Genomic DNA, 7,901 nt, shown 5'->3' on the forward strand with positions numbered 1-7,901 from the left:
ATTCTTCTTATAAATCTTTTGCATAATTTCATTCATTTGAGTATTACTTCACATTTTCATGCAACTAAATCAGAAACTTAACAAATACTCATTCAGGTTCCTATTTCCTACTCGAGGTTTCCAGATACTTTGAAAACAGTAATTACTTGTTGCTCTGTTTTTGTCCCAAATCTTCACACTTTAAAAGATATTATAACCTATCATAATTTTGCTGTACTGCACAGCAGACATGAGAAATCTACTCCTGAGAATTTTTTTTTGCATTCCCACACAAAAATCTTTAAGAAATAGAATGAAGCAAGCAAACAAAACAACAAAAAACAGTTCAAGAGAAGCATGAGAAAAAAAGAAGGTATGTGCTTGATCCTGATGGAGAGCTTATTTCTGCCAAATAAGTTGTAAAAACTGTTCAAGAACAGTTCATATTTGAAAAAATATGACCTCTTGTAATACTGCCACAGTCAAATAGACCTTTAGTGAACTTCTGAGCAAATAATCATCATGTGAGTTGAAACTGCCTAAGGTCAGTTTTAACTGAAGCACTCAATTTCTCCAGGTTTCCAAGCAAGGTTAGAAGAATAAATTCAGAAAACAAATGCCATAACTGACATGTATCAGCTAGTTCCTCTCTCTCCTCTTGCTTCCCCCTCCCTCCTCCATCCTTTTTTCTCTCCTCTGTCTCTTTAATCTCTTCATTATTTTGAATATATATATTTAGGTTACAGAGTGCAGGTTTTTCAGCAAAGATGAAATTCTGAAGGGGAAAATGCAGTCATGAATTAATTGCAGTAGGAATACTACATGGTGGTGCTTCTTAAATTCAAAAGGCAAGAAAGTCATTATCTGTGGAGGAAAAAAAGAGAAAGTAAAAATATGCTGAGCATGCTTCTCCATGTTAATTATCTGGTTGCATCTACAACCTTGCACATTTGTATGCTCACCTTGTCATTCTGTAGAATCTGAACCCCTGATACTGAACAGCAGGTGTATGAGGAAAGCATAAAAGAACATTAAATCAAAGGCAGGATTGAAGGTCTTGCAGAGATGGCACTAGGAAAACAGGAGATCTAAAGTGAGTTCTTGATTTGGCTGTCTGTGCACTGAGAAGCAAGTCACATTTGCTTCTGCTAACCCATCTCCCTATCCGTAATACATTGAAGATATTTTATTCAACCAATTTTTTGTCAATATGTTGTTCAGTCCATGAGTTTTCTTGGGAGGAGGCAATGTGTCATATTGAATGTTTATGTGGAAATGAGCACAATGGGATTTGTTACCTAGGAAGTCTCAGGTCTGTCAGAACATTGCAAAGGAATACAAACAAAGCAGAACAGATATGTTCTTATTCCAAGGAGCTGTAATGCAGGAATAATTGCCTTTTATGATGAAGTCACAGCAATAGTGGGCAAGGGAAGGGAAATTGACATCTACCCGGACCTAAGTAAGGCATTTGACCCTATCTCACACGACATCTTGCTCTTGAAACTGGAATAACACAGAATGTGAGTGGACCACTTGCTGGATAAGGGATGGACTGGAAGACCTCACACAGAGAGTGATAATCAACAGCACAATGTCCACCTGGAGACCAGCAACAACTCGCATTCCTCAGAGGTCAGTGCTATGGACAGAAGAATTGAGTGCACCCTCAGCAAGTTTGAAAGTGACACTGAGCTCTGTGGCACAGTCAACATCCTAGATAACAGGAATGCCATCCAGAGGGGCCTGGACAGGCTGGAGAGGTGGGCCAAGGCCAAGCTCATGACATTCAATAAGGCCAAGTGTAAGGTCTTGCACCTGAGTAGGTGCAACCCCAAGCACAAATACAGAAGGGGTGTTGAATGGCTGGAGAACAACCCAGAGAAAAAGAACCTGGGGGTCTGGGTGGATGAAAAGCTCAACATGAAGAGACAGTGTGCACATGCAACCAAGGCAGCAACTGTGTCCGGGGCTGCATCAAGAGCACAAAGCTATTAGTGCGAGAGAAGAATCTCAGATATAACCCTTGCCAGAGTCTGCTCTTTGAAAGCCTCTGATTTCCAGTGACAAATGCTAAGTTCTGCTAGCTCACAGCTTTCTAGGCAACACCAGCACAGAGGTACACCAGCTAGGCTCCACTCGTGCTTCCAGGTGCTACCTGGCTTGCAGAAAGAGATAACACTGTTTCTGCAATTCACGACAACCCCTGCACCATCACCTGGTGCTTCTGTCTCTTTATGCCCACATTCAGCTTCTGGCTTGGGCTAACCTGCAGCAGTTACTCTGTCACACCATGACTCCTGCTCAGCACAGAAGGGAAAAGAGGAAAAGGAGTGGAAAAAGCCCACAGGCTGAAACAGAAAAGAATTTAATGAAATACCCAAACAGATACCAACATCCTGGTCCTACAACTCAGTGCCTCCAGGCCCTTTGTCTTCTTCCTCGCTGTTAATTCTTCCCGGAGCAGGAGGGAGGAGAGCAGAGAGATGTGTCTGGGCAAGCTGGGACACATTCCAGTCTATCTTGGCCTGTTCAGACTTACCACAACAGGAGCAAGTGCAGATGGGCAGAGCATTACTACATTTAAAAGGGTTGCTGTAGGGAGAGAAAAGAGACCAACACAAAAAAGCAACCACTAGCAACGAGAAGTGCAGGAAACAAATCATTAAGGTGAATACAAAGGAGTAACTCTGAAGTAGGATGGATATCAAGCCTAGCCCTACCATACCGGGGGGGCCAGCAGGCCCCCCCGGCCTTTAGAACCACTCCCATTCACCCAGTGTGCGCCATAAGGACTCACCAGTCACCATGGGAGGAAGGTCCCTCTGCCCAAATGGGCAAGCTTAGGGCTTCTGCCTCTCCTGGGGCTGTTTATAAAGGGGAGTGGGCAGGGAGAGCAAAGTGGTCTCACCTGGGGTGGGAGAAGGCTCAGCAGAACCCAGGTGCTCTGCAGTTTGGGGGATGAAATGGGAAAGTGCTGTGTGCTGTAATGTCAATGCAACACACATGAAGTTATGCTCAACCCAGCAGAAGTGCATCAGTCACAATAACCAGGAAGGAAGGCGCCGTGAGGAAGAGGAGCAGGACATGGAGGAGCCTAAGCAGGAAGCTCTAGCAGAAAGCTCCTCCCTTGTCAGCAAACTTCCTCCATTGTTCTAAGTGTGGTGCTCGTGGTCCCAGATACACCTGTGAGCCAATGCCAGTCAGCTGTCCTGGCTTATGATTCTGTTCCAGCAAAACCAGGCCAGCTTATTACACAATTCTGATCAGTTCAGTCTCTTCTATGAAAATCTTACATGTCCCCATCTTGCTCTGTAGGGGCAGGCTAATGTCCTTTTCAGGTCAAAGTTCTGCACAGTGCTAGCTGGAGCTAAAGTCTCCTAACTCAGGAGAAAGGGGGATGTGATGGTTTGGGAGTTACCTGCTCCCTCCACGCTTATGAAATCACCTAGACTAGACTTAGCCAGCTGGAAATTAAGGAGTGAAGCTACATTCACAGCTTAGCGCAATTGCATAAATAGATAATTACAAGAAACCTCAGTATGTACAGTTATATACAAGTCAAAAGGAATACAGAAACACAATACCTCTCCCAGAGAAATTCAGAGTCCACAGGAGGCTCCCAACCCAAACCTCCTCCCTCCCTCCTCTGTCTTTCCCTCCCTTCAGAAATAACCAGATCAGTTTCTGCATATCTCACGTGATAAATCTGGAGAGATCTGAGGGGAGACGTCAAAAAATGCCAAAAGGAGGTCAGAGGACAAAAAAGGCTGAGGTCGGATTAAAAAGTTAAGGCAGAGGTAACCACACAGGCCCAGAGCACCACAGAGAAGGAGCAGAGCTGAGAGCTGAGCAGTGCATCAGAAGTGAACGTCCTGTCGGTATTATGACTAGTTGTGTTTCTCAGCAGAAGAATGAGTGATACAAGGCACTCTTGGTTTATTTCTTTCTTCTCACAGCTAAGGATTTAGTTTCTTTCAGTAGCAGATTCCAATTAGCCTCAAACCAGCACAGGGGGAAAGGCTGTGAACGAGAACTTGGACCTGGATCCGCAACAGGAGACTCAGGAATAATACCCGAGCTGAAGCGTGTGCTGCTGTTTTGTCAGGATGCAAAACCTCGTTTATTTTTTCCTTCTATTTTTGTAGAAACCAATAAGTATTTTTTAAAAAATTACCTGAACGATTTATGTTTTTAATTACTTTTATACAGACCAAATTGAGAAGTATTTAAAACAACAAAACCATAGCAAAAGGCAGAATAAACTTTGGGAGGACATGGTTCATTTTCCATTAATAATTCAAATACTCAGTATACATTGTTCAGGATGCCAAAGTATAGCAGAAAAGCTGCAAAATATGCTTAAACCCTAATATGGGGGCTTTAGCAGAATGTGATAGTATAGCAATCATATCTCAAAAATAAACCAACAAAAGAAAGCCAAAAACCCAACAAAACCAGATCTGAATGTGTTAATTATGGCTTATACATTTTTTCTCCTGGATGTGATATTTATGTGTTTGTTTTCACAGAAGTGAATAGGATGAAGTTGGCATAAAAAAGAATTCCCATGTGCCATATTAAGCATATAGACTACTGGTTACAATATGAGAGTGTAATCACCTGCACTCACTGAAGTGACTGACCAAAATCAATCAGAGTTCACAACTGGAAAATGCAAACTGCAACCTCAGTACCAACACTGGTGCTGACCAGATTAGAAATAGTTTGGACTGCTCTGTGCTCAGTCTCAGGTATAATTGAAAGATTGTCCTGAACTTCCCAGAATCAGAAAAAGAAGCAGGAAAATAAATCAGATAAGAAGAAATCTGAACATTGATGCCAAATCATGACTGATTTTATTAATAGGGTCCTTACTACTTCCAAATGTTGAATGGCAAAAAGCAAAGCTTCGATGTATTTTTTGTCTGAAAATTTCAGAGTTCTGTGCGAGTAAATTCAACATGGAATTAAATTTATCCACTTTTTATGAATTGTTTTTGTAAGAGCAATTAATTTTTTTTAATTTCAAAATCACCTTTGAGGTGCCTTGCAAAATTTAAAGGCAGCTGTAGTCATAAAAACTAAATGTAATTTACCCTAAGCTACCTATGAAACTGCCCTCGTCAAACTCCCTATTGAATAAGTATTTGTCACACAGCAGGGCTTCACTGCCCTATTTTCTCCTTTTGTAGGAAAGGATGGGATAATTTTGACTGTCTTCTAACTTTTATCAGCTATAAAGGAAGGCAGCATTTGCATTTTTTTCAGGCTACTCCTAATTCACTGTGGCTTTGTTTCATAATGAGCCAGACTAAAGCTTTGTCCCAGTGAAATTATTTAGTAGACCTCAAAACGAAAGCTCAAATGCTGTTGTGAATTTGCTGACACTTCAACACGTTCAGCAACTGTAGTTTGTCCAGATCAACTGCTTTAATCCCGTCACATCTAATGACTTCTCATTAAGGAATTAAAAGGAAAAGTCTCTTCTAGACAGAAGGCTCTGAAGCATGTTTCAGTATCAAATATGTATCTGCATTATGTATATATTATGTAAAAATACGTCTATAATATGCATGTGCATATATATATATCTACATATATCCAATATATCCACAGAAATACACATATGAGAAGGTAAAATCAAGGAGCCTGATATAATGTGCATCACATAAATGTAACTAAAATATATTTCATTACTGACTGACTTTAAGACTTAGAAAATAAAGTCAGAAGTATGTAATAGCTGTAAGATTTCCCACACACACACTTTCTCTGTCTTATAGGTCTCTGAATGATGGAAAATGAATGATAGAGTGGTAGGGGCTGGAAAGGACCTCAAAAGATCATCCAGTCCAATGCCCCTGCCAGAGCAGGAACTTTTTCTTCTTCTTTTTTTTTTTTTTTTCCTTTTTAACAATGCAGGGGGTTTTAAATTATTTTTCACCCTGCTTCTTCCCCATCTTCCACCTTTCTCCTTCATCTCTTCTTCTTTTTCTTTCCATCTCCTTCCTTTCCCCGCATCTTCCTCTTTTTCTCTCCATCTCCCTCCTTTCAGCACTACGTCCTCCTTTCCCCAAATCTGCCTCTTTCCCACCCCACAGAGCATTTCCACCTTTTATCCCCCGAATTCCACTGAAATGTGCTTTGAACAAGTAAATCATTCAGCTAAATTTCCCTTTTTCCTTTTTTTTTATTACATACATTTTGCTTTATATAAAAAGAGAAGAAAAAAACTGAAGCAAAGGTAAAATCCCTTTCATTTTACTTCCCCCTCCCCCAATTTAAACAGCCCTGTGGATGCAGACATATATTTAAATGTTGTATGTCTTGCCATGTCACTGATTTTTCACTGTGCTTTTCTTCTTCAAAATTGAAATTCTTGAATTCTTGGTTTATTTTTACCAGGATAGAAATATTTTTCCTTAACCAACTTGAAAATCTTCTTCTCTTTTTCTTCCCATTTGTCTTGGAGTGTTTCTAGAAGATAAGACTTTATTAGAAATACCCTGTGATTAACATTACAGAATAACTAGAATTATCTTTACACCCATAGCAATTTGGTCTTATTATTACATTATTTTCAGCACTGTCTAGTTTTGCTTTTTAAAGACAGTGAGGGCTAAACTCCCAAATAAACTAGGTTTTGCATCCTGACAAAACAGCAGCACACGCTTCAGCTCGGGTATTATTCCTGAGTCTCCTGTTGTGGATCCAGGTCCAAGTTCTCGTTCACAGCCTTTCCCCCTGTGCTGGTTTGAGGCTAATTGGAATCTGCTACTGAAAGAAACTAAATCCTTAGCTGTGAGAAGAAAGAAATAAACCAAGAGTGCCTTGTATCACTCATTCTTCTGCTGAGAAACACAACTAGTCATAATACCGACAGGACGTTCACTTCTGATGCACTGCTCAGCTCTCAGCTCTGCTCCTCTGTGGTGCTCTGGGCCTGTGTGGTTACCTCTGCCTTAACTTTTTAATCCGACCTCAGCCTTTTTTGTCCTCTGACCTCCTTTTGGCATTTTTTGATGTCTCCCCTCAGATCTCTCCAGATTTATCACGTGAGATATGCAGAAACTGATCTGGTTATTTCTGAAGGGAGGGAAAGACAGAGGAGGGAGGGAGGAGGTTTGGGTCGGGAGCCTCCTGTGGACTCTGAATTTCTCTGGGAGAGGTATTGTGTTTCTGTATTCCTTTTGACTTGTATATAACTGTACATACTGAGGTTTCTTGTAATTATCTATTTATGCAATTGTGCTAAGCTGTGAATGTAGCTTCACTCCTTAATTTCCAGCTGGCTAAGTCTAGTCTAGGTGATTTCATAAGCGTGGAGGGAGCAGGTAACTCCCAAACCATCACATCCGCCTCTCTCCTGAGTTAGGAGACTTTAGCTCCAGCTAGCACTTTGCAGAACTTTGACCTGAAAAGGACATTAGCCTGCCCCTACAGAGCAGGATGGGGACATGTAAGATTTTCATAGAAGAGACTGAACTGATCAGAATTGTGTAATAAGCTGGCCTGGTTTTGCTGGAACAGAATCATAAGCCAGGACAGCTGACTGGCATTGGCTCACAGGTGTATCTGGGACCACGAGCACCACACTTAGGACAATGGAGGAAGTTTGCTGACAAGGGAGGAGCTTTCTGCTAGAGCTTCCTGCTTAGGCTCCTCCATGTCCTGCTCCTCTTCCTCACGGCGCCTTCCTTCCTGGTTATTGTGACTGATGCACTTCTGCTGGGTTGAGCATAACTTCATGTGTGTTGCATTGACATTACAGCACACAGCACTTTCCCATTTCATCCCCCAAACTGCAGAGCACCTGGGTTCTGCTGAGCCTTCTCCCACCCCAGGTGAGACCACTTTGCTCTCCCTGCCCACTCCCCTTTATAAACAGCCTGAGGAGAGGCAGAAGCCCTAAGCTTGCC

At 41.7% G+C, this 7,901-nt stretch overlaps 1 long non-coding RNA gene across 1 annotated transcript; it reads right to left on the reverse strand.

Moving 5' to 3' along the window:
* Positions 1 to 732: 732 nt before the first annotated feature.
* Positions 733 to 2,833, reverse strand: LOC135173601 (uncharacterized). The gene is made up of 4 exons (XR_010301386.1): positions 2,780 to 2,833; positions 2,360 to 2,574; positions 942 to 1,050; positions 733 to 843 (listed from the first exon to the last, which is right to left on the reverse strand). It is a non-coding gene; the product is annotated as an uncharacterized LOC135173601 (long non-coding RNA).
* Between the last annotated feature and the right edge of the window lie 5,068 nt (positions 2,834 to 7,901).

This window comes from Pogoniulus pusillus, chromosome 3 (genome assembly GCF_015220805.1).
Source record: "Pogoniulus pusillus isolate bPogPus1 chromosome 3, bPogPus1.pri, whole genome shotgun sequence".
Classification (NCBI taxonomy): domain Eukaryota; kingdom Metazoa; phylum Chordata; class Aves; order Piciformes; family Lybiidae; genus Pogoniulus; species Pogoniulus pusillus.